The sequence below is a fragment of the Crinia signifera genome, chromosome 5, assembly GCF_055691185.1.
Source record: "Crinia signifera chromosome 5, ASM5569118v1, whole genome shotgun sequence".
Classification (NCBI taxonomy): domain Eukaryota; kingdom Metazoa; phylum Chordata; class Amphibia; order Anura; family Myobatrachidae; genus Crinia; species Crinia signifera.
In genome coordinates, this window is record NC_139221.1 from 50,633,725 (window position 1) to 50,646,143 (window position 12,419).

The 12,419-nt window shown below is 47.2% G+C and overlaps 2 protein-coding genes across 8 annotated transcripts in view; one reads left to right on the forward strand and one right to left on the reverse strand.

The window, feature by feature from the left end:
- Window positions 1-5,971, reverse strand: part of ARMC1 (armadillo repeat containing 1) — a 45,061-nt gene extending 39,090 nt beyond the window's left edge. The window contains exon 1 of one of the 6 annotated variants that reach the window (XM_083187179.1): window positions 5,843-5,971. The gene's annotated coding sequence lies outside the window, so the exon portion shown is untranslated. Of the gene's footprint in view, window positions 1-3,452; window positions 3,569-3,600; window positions 3,790-5,842 lie in introns of those variants that run through there. The other 5 variants (XM_083187178.1, XM_083187181.1, XM_083187183.1 and 2 more) reach the window with 5 other exon arrangements.
- The window catches only part of MTFR1 (mitochondrial fission regulator 1), a 43,327-nt gene continuing 34,716 nt past the window's right edge, over window positions 3,809-12,419 (forward strand). Inside the window, exon 1 of one of the 2 annotated variants that reach the window (XM_083187177.1) lies at window positions 3,809-3,846. The gene's annotated coding sequence lies outside the window, so the exon portion shown is untranslated. Of the gene's footprint in view, window positions 3,847-5,926; window positions 6,093-12,419 lie in introns of those variants that run through there. The other variant, XM_083187176.1, reaches the window with a different exon arrangement.

The window sequence follows — 12,419 nt, forward strand, 5'->3', positions numbered from 1 at the left end:
AGTGGTAGCTCCTGATTGGCTGTTGGACAACGAGCTCCCATTGTCTCATGAGCCGCCTCGAGTGTTGAAATAGCCGTGGGCCTGACAGTGCATGGTATCACGTGCAATGGGCATTACAGTGCGCGGCATTACGTGCAATGGGCATTACAGTGCGCGGTATCACGTGCAATGGGCATTACAGTGCGCGGTATCACGTGCAATGGGCATTACAGTGCGCGGTATCATGTGCAATGGGCATTACAGTGTGTGGCATAACGTGTAATAGGCATTATGGCATGTGGTATAATATGTAGGACAAGTCGGACCCGATTTCCCCTGCAGCTCCCTGGGAGAGGAAGACACGATTAGGCACTTAATGTGCCAAGTTTTGTATATGATAAATATCATGCAATTTATCATATGCAACTCCCAGGGAGCTGCAAGGTGGAGGGAGCAGGGGACGCTGAGAGGAGGCTGGCTGGGGACACGGTGAGTAGGGCAGGTGATGCTGTGGGGCGGGGGACACAGAAGCAGCGGACTCCCGCGAGCTGGGCAGGGGGAACCGAAGCAGGGTGCTGTCACTGCTGTAAGGGGAAAAAAAGCCCATACAAATGAATGGGCAGCCAGTGATTGGCTGAGCGCTCTCTCAGCCAGTCACCAATTGGCTGAGAGAGCGCTCAGCCAATCACAGGCTGCCCATTCATTTGTATGGGCTTTTTTTCCCCCTTGCAGCAGTGACAGCACCCTATTCCAGCTCCCCCTGCCCGGCTCTCTGTTACCCTTGCTAGCATCCGCCACCTCTGTGTGCCCTGCACCTGCCCTCTTCGCAGCTTTAGTGTTCCCCCTAGGCTGTTTTAGCGGAGCGCTGCGCCCTGCCCGATTTTTAAAGGGCAAGATGCACCCTGCCCCTCCAGCAGCGCCCCGCTAAAAGAGCCTGCTGCCTGTCCTGCTGGTGTGCCTGGGGAAGCCCAGCGCAGCTGTAGATTCGATGCCTGGAGCTTCCCCGGCTGCTTAGGGACTTCGGCAGGGCACCCCTTTAGCGACGCGGTGGCCCAGGCACGCCCCCTTTAGCGTCACGGCGGCCCAGCCACGCACCCTTTAGCGTCACGGCGGCCCAGCCACGCACCCTTTAGCGCCGCCGGGGACCGCCCACAACGATGACGTTGGCGGGCCCGGTCCGCCCCCCCTTATGGTGCCCTCAAGCAGCAGCGCCCTCCCGCAGTTAGATCCTAGAAGGAACACTAGGCTTTCCCTGCCAGCCACCTCCACTGCCCGGCTGCACATAAGATTCTGATGTGCAGCCGATCCGACCTCCCGAATCCGATCCGCACTGGACCGCGCATCATCTCGGACAGGGTGTCTAGACATGCGATTTGGCCCGATTTCGCTGTCCGGTCCATCTGAATCGGGTGAAATCGGGACCAAATCGCATAGTGTATGGGGGGGCCTTTACATTCCCTCAGCTGATAAGAGTCATTAGGCCTGATTCAGGTTTTTAAATAAAGCAAAAAAGCAAGCAACTGGTCACAACCATGTTGCATTGCAGGTGAGGCTGAGAGATTTAGATTTGGGTGGGTTATATTTTTTCTGTGCAGGGTAAATACAGTATTGGCTGATTTTTCATATAGTCCACAAATACTGGCTGCTTTATTTTTACACTGCAATTTATATTTCAATTTGAACACATCCCACCCAAATCTTAATCTCTCTGCACGTTCCAGTACATATGCCTAGGCTTACCATACTATCTCTTGAAGCCGGGAAACTCCTGAATAACACAGGCTCAAAGGCTGCTTACATCAAGGTGAAATGAAGACTTGAAGTCAGCCAATCACAGATCCTGTATAATGTCCGGTAAGGGATAGCATTGTAAGGGCTATTTCATACGCTCCGGCTCCTGCCGGGCGGCGAAGACCTGCACGGCCAGGAAGCCGTGCCGCACTCAGTAGTTTAGAATGATAGGGATGGCCACAGCCCGGCAGCCTTCCCTTTCAGTGGTGTGATCCGGCTGCAACCAGGCGGTGGCCGTCCCGTGTGCATGGACGCATGCGGGATTCAAATGTTACCCAGTTTTACAGTAGACACATGCAGGGGCGCCGAAAGGTCAGCCAGGCCCCGGTACAATTGAGGGGCATGGCCTCCTGTACAGGGCGTGGCCATGTCCCATGGGGAAAATCCGTAATTGTGTAATTTGTGCAGATAGAGGGAGAGAGAGCTGTTTCTCAGCTCACGGCACTTAGCAGCATGTGCTGAGCTGGGGAGAGAGGCTGTCCTGCGGCGGCAGTCTATCATCTCTATCCCCATTGTGAAGGTTTCGGCCACAAGAAAAAAAATACACTGGGAGGTTACTTTGTTTCTTACAAAACAATGTGTGGCTGTATGCACTCGTATGTTACAGAATTTAAGGTGGCCATACACTACTGCGATTATGCCTGATTCCAATGCATCAGGATGAGAAAATGGCTGAAAACTGCATGCGTGTTAGATCCGCTCCGATCTGAGTGGTTGCGTGAGCTCCGGGTCAGGGGCGCTAGTTTGCAAGTGCTGCATGTAGGATCTGATAGGACAGCCTCTGGCAGCACTTGCTGGGCTCGCATGCGATATGTCACATGCAAAAGGACCACATGCGACGAGCGGCGACAGTGAGCATGCTTCCTGCTCGCTGTCACCACTCACCCTGTCAGTATTCAATGCACCCCCCCTCATACGCCAATTCCCCCTCGCTCTGTTTTTTGAGCGAGGGGGGAATCGGCGTATGCATCTCCAGAAGCAGCAAGACTCACGGCTAAATACAGCGGGTTCGCTGCATTAGCCGCGGGTCTCGCTGTTTGGGGGAATTCTCGCCGTCCTGTGATGGCGAGGATTTCCCCAGAACATTGAATAGAGCGAGCGGCCGGTGCGGGGGTTAAACAGCGAGGGTCGCTGGTTTTCTGCAATCCTCGCTGTTTAACACCCTCGCCGGCCGCATTGAATACCTGCCAATGTGTACCGAGCATAACATCATGGGAACTGGGTCCAGCATCAGCAAGCGCATACACACTTGCCGATGCCAGAAGTGACTATGTTGCATTCCGCAGCATGGGCACCACTAACGAAGTCCCCCAATTAGCCATACATGCAGCTTTAAACCTGTCAGCACCATCTTTGCAGTCAGTGACACCATTTAGGGGTCATACAGCAAAGGTGGAGGGGGAGCTGGCATTATTTCTACACCATTACATTGACACTTTACCTCGCCGCCTGATATCACCTCCTGTCAGTCTGTGTACAAACATCAGGAGCACACCCCCCCCCCCCCCCCAATAAAGAAAATTGTTACACATTAGCAAGACAAGGAGCACTACACTCTCTCCAATATACTTGCAGCTACCACAGCAATACTCTAAGTGGCTTTAAGTACAGCGAGCAAAATTATACCACACAGTGACTGTCTATATTAGCTATATATTTAATTGAAGAGGGAAGACACAGACCAAGGGCCAGGCAGCTACTCCTACACGCACACTCAGCCCTGGAGTGCGTCTTTCCATACAGAGACCGGGTCACAGGACATTACATGGCCCCACATGGGCTACACGTCGCAGGTGACGTGCCCCAGGAGGATAGGAGACAGACACTCACCGATCACAGCTCCAGGCCTCTCCGGCAGTAACCCGGGTCCACCTCTAGCAACGCCGATCAGTAATTGGCTGATAGCAAGACACATTCCAACTATCCAATGAATGGCCTCGTTCTAGTTGTGGGACGTGATTGGTTGGTTGATAGTACTGTGCTGGCAAACGCCGCCATGTTTAGTGTGGGCAGATTGTCAGCATCCGTCCACGGGGTGACAATCGCGGTCACATCTATTAAGGAAGAAGATAATTGGTAACTACTGGACATCAATTAGCTACAGAGAAGCATGTTGTTTTCCAAAGATACCAAGACTCTCTGATCATAAGTAAATGTAAAATAGAGATTATATATATGCATAAAAAGTCCAGATGTAGCTATTTAGTTAGTTCTAGAAGTTTATATACTTTCTAAAGGTAGGTACTCGGTAGTGTCCTCTTTGTGCTTGTACCTGTTACCACTGTATGGTGTATTTATTGAAACTCTCTATAGACAGTCATGTCGGCAATGTCGACAAGTTTTTGGGGATTTTTTTTTTCTCATTTTTAAATTTTTTAAATTGTGGAATCTAATTGGGAATTGTAAAGTGTGCCTAGCAGCAGGGCAGCCGAGACTGGAATGCCGGGCCCCGGTAACATGTTGGGGGCATGGCCCAAGTGTGGGAGGTGTGGGCACCTCCCGCACTTAAGCCATGCCCCCAAAATGTTTAGAGGAGGGTGAAAGAAAACTCTAAAAACTGTAATCTCAGCAGCAGCACACACCTACAGCATGTGCTGTGCAGACAGCAGGCTCAGCATGACCTCTCATGACCTCTCATGCTGTCATGCTGAGCCTGCTGTCAGCACAGCACATGCTGTAGAAGTGTGTGCTGCTGTTGCTAGCCGGGAGAGAGGGAAGGGCACCCCTCCAGCAAGCCTGGGCCCGGGTAATTAGTACCCGCTACCCCCCCCCCCTCTCGGCTGCCCTGCCTAGCAGAGTGAAGCACCTGTCCCAAAGCATGGCAAGTGAAGCGAGCTACACTAATTTCACACCGACCACCCTGCAATTACTCTGCATTTTTGAGTTCCGGGTCATTGTGCCAGGTGCTGCCTGACCCCAATTCACACCACCCACAAATTAGCGGGTTAAAGCTTTTCGACCCAGGAATTTGGTGAAAAACCCAGGTTTTTCTGTGGTGTGAAAGGGTCAACGTGGGTCTTAAATCCCGCCACTCCGACGCTGCTCAAGAGCAGCGTCGGAGTGCTGGGATTTAAAACCCACGTTGACCCCTTTCACACCAAAGAAAAACCCGGGTTTTTCACCAAATTCCAAGGTTGAAAATCTTTAACCCGCTAATTTGCTTCTGGTGTGAAAGGAGTATAATTGGGGGTCTATGTGCTCAGGTGTTGATATTGACACCGAAAAAAAAGTGAAAAACTTATGTTGACTTTTTCGTATGTCAACCTTTTGTAGTCAACCTTGTGCAAGTCACTCTTTTGCTGTTGACTTGACAGTCGACCTAGACATTCTCTGTGACCTATACCACATTCAGGCCCCTATGGTGTACACAAAAGGACTACTAAATTGCACAATTAATTTTGAAGCTGTAAATATATAAAGGCCTAATAAACATTGGCATTAATTTTTTTTCCAAGACCGGGAATTTGCAATGTGAAAGGGGCATTATTGGACCCCAACACTGGTGGGTATAAGGTGGACCTTTGCAGGCCAATCACTAAAAGAACAGTTGTGACCATTGATGATCTCCCATGACATAGGTGGTGACCATCAATGGTCAAACACAACTACATCATCGATGGTGATCATAAATAGTGAACACATCAATGGCTATCCCTAAAAGCAAATTACTTGTCCACCTTTCTGGGGGGTTCGGGAGGGCCACCCACTTTACAGGAGCCTCCCAGTATCCTGGGAAGGTAGGTAAGTATGGGTTGCATAGAATGGCCATGGGAATTGAGATACCAGCGCCATGTTTTGAGCTAAGGTGATTGCAGATGTGAGCCGAGACACACCATAAAAAAAGTTCAGTTTTGTGCATTGTCAGTGGCCAAATTATACAAGGCTGGCACACTGCGACCTAGAATTTCCAGCCAGATTTTCTGTGCTGAGCCAAATACTGAACCTATCCATAGCAATCTCTCTGATAATGTGCAGTGGTAACAGTGCATTCAATTGTGGGAATATAATGCCACTGAAAAAACAGGAGCCAGGTTGTAAAATCCAGTCAGTGACGAATTTCATCTTAAACTACCTCGTATAACTTCTATGGGAGTGTTGCCAGAATCCAAAATGGCTGCCACTATCGGAACGTACGCAGCAGCGTGCATTCCAAATCCCGCCCACACAGTTTGCCGGGTGCCCATCGATCGCACGCGTCTGGTGACGGAGGAAAGTTGTTTCCGACTTGCCGCCGTTGGTGCTGACGTTGAGTCCCGGGCCGTGTCACCTGTCACCGGGAGAGGAGACACGTGAGCTGGCAGCGATAGCGACGCCGTTAAAGGGTGAGTGGGTTACCCGGTATATAGGACTCTGCTGATGGAGATGTGCAGTGTGAACCTGTTGCAGCTACTGTACATCTAGTCTGTGTGTACATCGCTGAAGGTCAGGGAATCGGTCGCTACCGTGTTCTCGTCGCGTTATCCCCTCGAAAGTTTGCTTACTTTCCTATTTACTAACCAAAGCTGGTGGCCCGGCGTGATCAGTTACCTGTGTACCACTGCTGCCCAGCTGTTACCAATGTGGATACAGGCGACATGCTGACGTAGGAGATCATTAATGTTGGCCAGGTCTATTGCAGGGTTTTTGGACAAGCGGTGATCACCCTGTTTTATGTATTTGAACGTTTTCATAAAGAAGTGGTTATTACCTGTTGTCTATGTTGCTTTACAGGGCAGAGCAGATTTCCCCAGCACTACCTGAGAGTGGCGCTATGTCTAATGCAGCCCACACACGCACCGATTCCAGCGTGCGTTGTGGGCTTAACTAGCACACACAGCATCGCATCGTATACGATGTGCATGCGATGCGATGCTATGCTGTGCTAGAAAAAGCTAGTACAAAAAGTATGTGCAGCACATACTTTTTGTACTGTACGATGAGGTGCCTCAGGAGCGCGCACCCCATCGTACAGCATCGCACCGCCGGCATCGGCGCGTGTGTGGGCTGCATAACCACTGGTTTTTGTCGCTAATCATTCTCGCGAATGCATTGACATCTTGCATTGACATCTCATTCTGTATCCCATCAGCAATAGGTGTATGCTACACATGATCGGTAGCTAGAGAGGCGATCTACCGTTCCTTTCCAGATTCCTGCTGGGTACACACTATATGATATGGACCATATGCTAACGATATCGACGGTGTCGCCGAACAAATAATCCAGCGCTTAAATACTGAACGGTATCATTCAGCGGTGTCAGTGGTACCCCTGCGGTGCAAGCAGCCGATGACATTGTCAGGTTGACTGCAAGTTTATATGACTGGCAGGATCGTTAACTAAGAAAAAAGCAATATACACTGCGCTATAATGGAATTAATATTTTAATAAAAAAGTAATGAAAACATACATAGATATAATACCTTTTCTATGCTAAAACAATTATTAAACACTGACGGAACACTGACAGTAATATTTGAAAGAGGTGATGACCAAAAAATAATGAATGGCCAGGATTATCAAAACAACATGTTAGTAAATAAAGCTAGCAAGCTTGTTAGAGGGTATTTCACAAACAGCTGTTAGTTTTCACGCAGCTTTTAGATAGAGTTTTGAAGTGAGGCTTATTAGTGATCGAGCAGAAAAGCACAATTAGTTATAGTGCAGGCACTTGAAAAGATATATATATTGCAGCAGTTTTTAGCAAGAAGGCACAGTTTATAGGGTGCAAGCATTTGGAGGGGATATAATTACCACATCTTTCAGGCAATGTTAAATTATTTTATCCTTATGGAAGATTTTGTATCCAAAAGATAGTGAACCAATAAACTTGGTGAGATAAATTGGCTCTTGATTCCTTCATGGATTTAGCAATCCCAATTTAGCATATAAGGGTCCACACTTGGTCAGGTTGTGGGTTCTTGGCTCCCAATTCCTTGGTGGGTTTACACTCCCACTTCTCCTTGTCAGGGTCCATTCAGGATTCGGCATGAAAAGCCGGCGGTTGGGATCCCGGCGTTCAAAATCCTGACGCCGGAATCCCGATCGCCGAAATCCCGACAAGGGGGGGGGGGGGCGTGGATCGCCCCCCCTTGCGGGCTCGCTGCGCTCGCCACGCAGTGGGCTCGGTGCATCGATACGCTCGGCACACTAATTTATTCTCCCTCCGAGGGTGTTGTGGACACCCACGGGGGGAGAAAGTGTCGGGATTTCGGCGTTCGAGATTCCGGCGTCGGGATTTTGAACGCCGGGATCCCGACCGCCGGGATTTAAACTGCATCCCTCCATTCACAGTAGAGAGCCAAGTGGCAAGAACTGGTACCAGATAGCGCTAGGTCTTGTGCATTTCTCCACATAGTAGGACTTCAGCGGCTTCCTCAGAGATAGTGTACACTATCTCTGAGAAAGCCGCTGAAGTCCTCCTAGGCGGAGAAACGCGTTAGTTCTAGCGCTATCTGGTACCAGTTCTTGCCACTTGACTCTCTACTGGAGCTGATTGGTTGATGGTTTATCACTCTCCATTTTATCACTTTTCAAGGCTTAGTACATCTCCCCCTCTGTCTCATTTTCTAGGATGCAGTAGAGAAATAAGAGAATCTGGCTTTTTTAGTTGCTTTTTAAATTCTCACATGTCCCCATTTCCAACAGTCCCTTTTTTTTTTTTTTTTTTTTTTTTCTTAGTCAAAAAAAACTTAAGTTGGCATTGCATCTTTTTCTACGATTAAGTCTATGATTAGAACTTTGTTCTGGTTTCCCTATATGGGTTTTTGAAGGGAAGATGTTACAGCCCCGTCACCCAGTTGTCCTGGAGTTTACAGAAGGTATTGTGGGAGGTCTGTCCATGTTGCAGGTTACTTTTTCCAACTAACAAATTTAATTACACAGCGATTTGTAAGAAACAATTGCTTTGAGTCATCTAATACATTTTTTTTTTTTGTGCAGGTAAAATGTGCTAAACTTGGTCCTCCCTTCTTCTCAGACTACTTTCCTCCATGTAGTTTGTCATTTTTCCCACAATAACCCTCTTTTACATTTTTGCGGGGAACCTTTTGGCCCTCCAGCTGTTGGGTCATTCCATGAAAATGGTCTTTGCATCAAAATGAAATCATATCGTACCACACAAACAACATTTACTTAATCAAGACTGGGTCCAATGTAAAAATCGGGTCGGTCGCATCGCATTCCATTATAATGGCATGCGATGCGACCGATTTTTAAAGTGTATTAAAAACGTCTTTAAAGGCCGAAAATCGGGTCGGTCGGGTCCCATCGCATACCTTAAGTAAAGGTATGCGATGGGGCCCGACGGGCGCCGTGCTAGGAAACAAGTACCTATCTTCTAATGTGTACATGCAATATCGTTAATGATGGCAATGCTGCTGGCTGCCTCCTGTCGCCACCCCAGCCCTCACTACCTGTGTGTGCACTTGCTGGGTCCCCGTTGATGCCTATATCAGTGTCGGCAGGGAATAGATAAGAAGAAGGATAAAACTGAGAAATCACTATTTATTTATGTATTTATTTTTGCAGTCTATTGTGTCTACTGCATCCCCGAAGTTTGTATGGGGACTGCAGTGTCTGCTAACTTCAGATGCTAGGTAACGGCATCTTTAGATGCTATTGCCCATTACCCTGAAATGGCCTCCATTTATTAAATTCTTCTGTTAAATCATACATTAACAGTCAGCTTCTCGATAGAGGGTAGTATGAGGAAATCCAATTATTTTTCATACCCATAGCACCCGTCTCAAGTGACCAGGAGCTATTCAATTATTTGGGCACCTAGACCATGCTGGTTGCTCGTTCTTCATTCTTGCACTGAAATGCACATGGATTAGTGATGTTAAATGTATTTTCCCATGCAATCTACTGGGTACACTCTAAAACAACTACTATGCACGCAGTGGTCAAACAATTGGGGTGTATTCAATGCGGCCGGCGAGGGGGTTAAACGGCAGAAGCGATATTTGCTGTTTAACCCCTGTGCTGGCCGCTCACCCTATTCAAAGCGCCAGGGAAATCCTCGCTGTCAGACGACAGAGAAGATTCCCCCAAACAGCGGGGCTCGCGGCTAATGCAGGGAGCCAGCTGTATTTAGCCGTGAGCCTTGCTGTTTTAGTGCCCGTACACACTGTTTCCCTCTCGCTCCAAAAACCTAGCAAACGGTGTGTGCAGGGGGGTCAGTTGAATACTGACCCTGCGAGCTGTGACAGCGAGCAGGCAGCCCTGCGAGCTGTCACAGTTCACAGAAAGCATTGTATACATCCCAATTAAATAGACCCCGGTCACGTCAAATAATTCACGGTTCCAGATAAAAAAAAGTATAGTTTACTAATACATTGGTTTGCTATAGCAGTGGTTCTCAACCTCGGTCTCAAGTACCTCCAAAAGTAAACGTTTTTTAGGTCTCCACACAGAATCACAGGTGAAAAAATTATCTCCACCTGTGATTTTTTTTTTTTTTTTTTTAAATGTGTAGGTGAATGAGTGCATCTGCCGGGTGACCTGGAAAGCGTGCACTGTTGGAGAATCACTCTGCTATAGTATAGTTATTTGCATAATAGACACCTTGGGTCATCTTTGTACATTGCACTTTTACAGTTGTGATACAGAAAGTTGCAGAGATATAAACTGCATACGCATGACAGATCTGTGCAAAAGATGGTAGTTATTTTACACAATTCATTTTTTAGAATGTTCGTCTACACCCCTGTGACTCATACATATTTAGTTTCATTAGACGCCCTGCAAGATTCATCCTTTCCATGGTTAACCAGGATCTCTAACCTGGAAATTGAGAAATCTGTCTCTGTTGGTGCTAATGTACTATAGATGGGAATTCTATGTTCTGTGATGCTATTGGCAGTGTTGTATTTTTTTTCTAGAATTTATTTCCGCTTTTTCCCCCTGATATTTGCGGTCACTCTAAAGCTGGCCGTATACTGATAACATTTAGACCCTTTTTTTTTACCTGATGCAGACGGATCAGGCAGAGAAAACGGTTAAAAAGTGGCCAAATAGGAAATGTGCCTGACCTCAGATTCCCCGGTCCTGTGCACATCGGATCACATTTGGAGATTGCAAGTGCTGCACATAAGATTTGTGGGATCTTGCAGGATCCGGCAGCACTTTCTGGGGGTCGCTAAAGGATCACATACAAGGTATCACATGCGAGGCTGCAGGAGATACCTTGGATTAGTGTATGGAGGCCTTATACCTGATAAACAGGTTGCCGTCATGGAGTGTCTCGCGTGTATTATATGCTGGCAAGATGACTCTTTTAGGACCGCAATTCCCACCTTTGGGTTACAGCAAAGTCAGACTTCATTCCATTTTCATATTCACATATAAAAAATGACACTTTTCTGTACTGTAAGCTCACATTCCGGATCTACGTGTCCTTGACATTTTTTAGTGAATAGTTAACCTGTGTAATACAGCAATCAGTGCATAGTAGCTGTAGTGTTTCTGGGTTTGGATTGGTATGAAAGGAGACTTTGTTCTACCTGCTGTACAGTACATAAGCATGTTTTCCTCTAGAGAAGTATTACACCATACTGCCCCCTCTGCTTGAACAGCCATTTGCCTCCTGAACATTCTGCGTATTCTCTCCGTGGACGCTGCTCGCTGTGGTTACTGTCTGTCTGACAACCTTTGCGTGACTGAAATAACAAACCAAACTTGCTTGTGTTGTAATCAGGGCCCATAAACATATACATTTTTCTCTACCATTTCAGCCATTTAAAAAAAAAACTTTAATAGCTTCCTAACCACTCCGGTATGTGACAGTGCACTCGTGGCTGAACATCAGATATACAGGTATTACTTCAGCAGTCAACACAGCATTTGTTATTATATATTCTTTTATTTCCTCCTGTAAATGTGGCCATACACTACTGCAATGTATTGCAGCAGTGTATGGCCATACAATGCATCACATACAGTCCTTTGACATGTTATGTATCGCATGCGACCCCTTCTCTTCGTTGCTGGGAGGGGGGTCCGAGATGGAGGTGCATGCAGGTCCGACCTACACCTGGGGGATGCGCACAGGACCACACATTGCACACAATGGTGACCAAACGCATCTGATTTTGGACGATTTCTCAGCCCGATCAGTCAGGAACAGGTGAAATCGCTGTAGTGTATAGATGCCTTGAGATATAAATGTGAATTTGCATTTAGAACATACTAGACCATCTATGTTCAAGGACTTTGTATCTGGGGCTATGAAAGGTTCATAACATGTGGCAACCAGAGTGCTGTGCATGAATACAGAGTAAGCAGACATAAAGGTGCCCACACACTGTACAATTCTTGCATGCAAGTTTTTAGTTCAAACCGCATTGCGTCTAGTTCATATCGCACATGTTTATTTAGCCTTGCGATGCGCACTCCCGTGTAGTCCATATTGCAATGCACAATAGTGTGCGCAGGCAGGTATTTTTGGTTTACAACACCTTGTGGGCACCAAATCTCCTGTGTACGTTAAGACTGCCAAGTATATTCACATGTGTAGCCAGTTATACTATAAAGGTTGAGTATCCCTTATCCAAAATGCTCAGGACCAGAAGAATTTTGGATAATGGTTTATTCCGTATTTCTGAATATTTTTAATAATTCAATGAGGTATCTTGCATTTATATTGTATATGCACATGAAATACACAC